The 4,100-nt window shown below is 37.8% G+C and overlaps 1 pseudogene; it reads left to right on the top strand.

The window, feature by feature from the left end:
* Positions 1–2,005: 2,005 nt before the first annotated feature.
* On the top strand, positions 2,006–2,398 carry LOC121440169 (annotated as a pseudogene).
* The last annotated feature ends 1,702 nt before the right edge of the window (positions 2,399–4,100 follow it).

The following is a 4,100-nucleotide window of genomic DNA, read 5'->3' as shown; positions in this document are numbered from 1 at the left end:
TTCCCTTCTCAGATCTTTGACTGAGTTGAAGATTATATAATTGTAGTTACTCTTTACATTATTTGGACTTCTTGAGATAGAATGTGTAGCAAAGCTTTTGTTCTCAATATTGTTTGTTGTATTTATTATTTGTTGTTATTGTATGTAGTTGTATTTGGTTTAGTTCTGTCTTATTTAGACAAAAAGGGGAGATGTAGGGATAAGTCCCACCCCTTATGGGGCGTGTTCGCCTCGGGCTAATGTCTGCCTATAAATTTGGCGAGCAAGCTCCGAGCTCTCGCTTCTGCTTTCCTGGTCTCCGCGGGAACAGTGGTTCTGTAAGTCTATTTCTACATTAAAGCTATATATATATTTTTACACTCTGTCTGCATTCGTTTACGCCGCTACAACAATTTACATACATTTTATCACCTTTATTAGAAGCCATTGTTTACTTTTCATTCATTTTAATATGTTTTAAACTTTATCACAAAACAATATACTTAGCCTAGTCCCAACAGTAATTGAATTGATGACTAATTAGTGAGTCCATCAAAATTATTCTTGATATTGAGAAAACTGAAAATAAGAAGTAAATAGAATGGTCTAGGGAAGAAGAGAGCATTGTCACCTAATTGATTCCCTTACCATTCATCTAGTCATAAAAACACACATTGACAATTTCCATTCTCTTTCTCCTTGTATCCCTCAGTAGATCTTGTCTCTATGTTTGGTCTATATTGTTCCTTTTGTCATGAATATTTACCTGACCCCTAATACCTACCACTAATCCTCAGCACAACTTAAAGAGGAAACCAAAATTAAAATATCTAAAACAAACAGATAGGCAATTTCAAAACTCCAAAAGAAAAAAAACATGACGAATATTACTATTGCATTTGTGAGGAACCAAAGTTGACTCTGTCCACTAATGACACCCTTTATCTTCTAGTCAGTAAAATGCAATTTCTGCTTGGCCTCAAAACGTATATTCCTGAATCCATTTGAATCCTTTTTTTAAATATCCCCTTTTTAAATACATTGAAATTACCAAGAGCTGTTAAAAGTCCTTATAAAAGAAATATGTTCTGTGACAAGATGGTTCAGTAAGTAGAGGTCTTTGTCACACAGACCTGGTGGCCTGAGTCTGAACCACATGAAGGTGAAGGGAAATAGCCCACTCCATAAAGTTGTCCTCTGACCTATACATATTCCATGTGGCACATCATGCACACAGATACACAGTAATTACAAAAAACAATTTAAAGAAGTAGATGTTTTCATTGTACTGGTGCCAGCTTCCTCTAACCCTTCATTTTGCCTCTTATAATAAAAAAACAGGTATATTTATTGAAATTTTATTGTTTTCCCATAATAGTATTAATTATTACTAATAATAATGCTATGTCATTTTCCCAGTTTAGGGAAGAGTAAATTGAAGTTTGATGAGGTTGAGTCGTTTGTGCAGGTATTTCGCATCCCATGTACACGTAGCAACACAATTTGGGGCTACATTTATGTGACTCAAAAGTCTTACACATTAGTTTATAAGGACAATGATCCATTAGATGGCACCACTCTCTTATTGCTAACATAATTCCTGACTACTACATATTTCAAGATTCAGATTCTTGGATGTCTGTTGTCAAAATCTTTGTCAAGGATATCCACCAGTGTCCTCATTTACAACCAAAGACTAGTCCTGATAGTAGTAGAGATTGTGTGCCCCAGAAAACATTCTTTTTGTAGGTCTTTGTTTGCTTAGTTTTATTGTTTCTAAATGGATCAAAAACCTCAACATAAAACCAACCATACTAAACCTTATAGAGAAGAAAGTTGGAAGTAGTACACTTGAACGCATTGGCACAGGAGATCACTTTCTAAATATAACACCAGTAGCACAGACCCTAAGAGCAACAATTAATAAATGGGACTTCCTGAAAGTGAGAAGCTTCTGTAAAACAAAGGACATGTTCAACAAGACAAAACGATCTTTTCCTGCTTTGCGGCAGTCATCACGAATGACACAGTAACAATCTGGACCCAGAAGTTCATGACCAGTCATCTGCTTCAAAGAAAACAGATGGTTATTGATGTCCTTCACCCTGGGAAGGCAACAGTACCAAAGTCAGAAATTCGGGAGAAGTTAGCCAAAATGTACAAAACCACACCAGATGTCATCTTTGTATTTGGATTCAGAACTCATTTTGGTGGTGGGAAAACAACTGGATTTGGCATGATCTATGATTTTCTCAATTATATAAAGAAGAATGAGCCCAAACATAGACTTGCAAGACATGGCCTTTATGAGAAGAAAAACACCTCCCAAAAACAGTGAAAGGAACTCAAGAATAGAATGAAGAAGGTAAGGGGGAATGTGAAGGCCAATGTTGGTGCTGGCAAAAAGCCAAAGGAGTAGATCCACAGTGACTTGATCTGCTGTGATATGCAGACAATTCCCCACAGGGCAAATAAAGTAAAAGCTTGTGTGTCTGGAGTCTGCAGTTTATTGGGTATTAGAAGTATCAGGTGGCTGAGCTAGAGAGATGGCTCAGGTTAAGAGCATTGACTACTCTTCCAGAGATCCTGAGTTCAATTCCCAGCAACCACGTGGTGGCTCACAGCCATCTATAATGAGATCTGGTGCCCTCTACTGGTGTGCAGGCAAAATACTGCATTCATAATAAATAAAATTTTTTTGAAAGAAATAAAAGACAAAACGGCAGCCTACAGAATAGAAAATGATCTTCAGCAATCCCACAATGCACAGAGGGCTGATCTCCAAAATATACAGAGAATTCAAGAAACTTGCTATCAAAAGAACAAATGATCCAATAAAAAAAAATGGTACAGACCAAAACGAAGGGACTCTCAACAGATGAATCTAAAATGGCTGAAAGACACTTAAGGAAATGCTCAACATCCTTAGTCATCAGAAAAATGTAAATCAAAACAGCTCTAAGATTCCATCCTGTCTGTAGCTCTTAATGTCTTTACAAGAAACGAAGATTCTGTGCTAATGCTTCTAAACCTTTGCTTGTGGTGAATCGCAAAAGGACAGATGATCAGTAAATAAGAAGGCCACATTAGTAGGAGGTTTAATGAGATGCTGATGAGCAATCTTCTTTTCAAAGGTTAATAACTGGGAATGCTTCCAAGCCACTATTTCATTTCTGAGTATGAACTTCTCACACTTTGATATTGCACATCAGTCAGAATTCAGGACTTCTGTTGCAGGAGTCGCCTATAGCCATTGGTGACAATTTAGAAACATTAATGCTAATCATGACCATACGCTGCTCACACAGAATCCCTTAAGAGAATTCCTCTATAGAATTATTAGCTATATTTTTACTTAGGATTGTATCCGTTTTTCCTTTCAATTTTAGCTATATTTTTACTTAAGACTGTATCCATTTTGTTTCCTTTCACATTTGTGTCTTTAGTACTGAAGAAAGAACCAGCCTAATCCTATGCTAATCCTAAAAGCTGTAATCCTCTTTATATTTTCAAATCTATTATTATTGTGTGAATGATATTTAAACAACCATCCTCTCCTCTATTTTACGAGTCAAAAAGACTTCCCACAGACCTGTAGCCTCACAGCATACCCAGATCTAAGAGCCCTCTGCCTAGTTAGTCTAAAATGAGAAAAAGATTGGATCTGAGGCAGCTGCCAGCCCTAGTCTTTTTAAGGTGACGACCCCTAGCCCTGTGTACTAGCTATGGAACACCAGTTGCCAACAGTGGGTCTCTGTGTAAGTCTCTGCTCTCTCAACAGTAGGACACTCCTACTTGGTTTATCAACTGTAACAGCCAGCAGGCATTCCATTGTAGGTAGGAGTCTCAAAAGTGCAATAACGGAAGCAGAGCTGGCAGAAGCCTCGCCTACATAATTGAATCTGAGCTCTCTGGGAGTTCACTGCTTCGAGCCTGGACCGAAGTCAAGCTTGGCCTCTCCTCACTGGTCTGTAACTGAATCTGGTCTTATAATTATGCCTGCAACCATGCCAAACTCCATCTGTGTCTTACAACTGGGAATTGAAGGAGGAAGCGAGATCCTTTTCATTGACAGGAACTCCTAACTAACACACTCTACAGGATCAGTGACTTTCATGATG

The sequence above is a fragment of the Microtus oregoni genome, unplaced genomic scaffold, assembly GCF_018167655.1.
Source record: "Microtus oregoni isolate MIOR12 unplaced genomic scaffold, Mior012 000065F_ref0000479, whole genome shotgun sequence".
Classification (NCBI taxonomy): domain Eukaryota; kingdom Metazoa; phylum Chordata; class Mammalia; order Rodentia; family Cricetidae; genus Microtus; species Microtus oregoni.
Note: the sequence above shows the minus strand (reverse complement) of the source record. Positions and strands in the feature narration are given on the sequence as shown.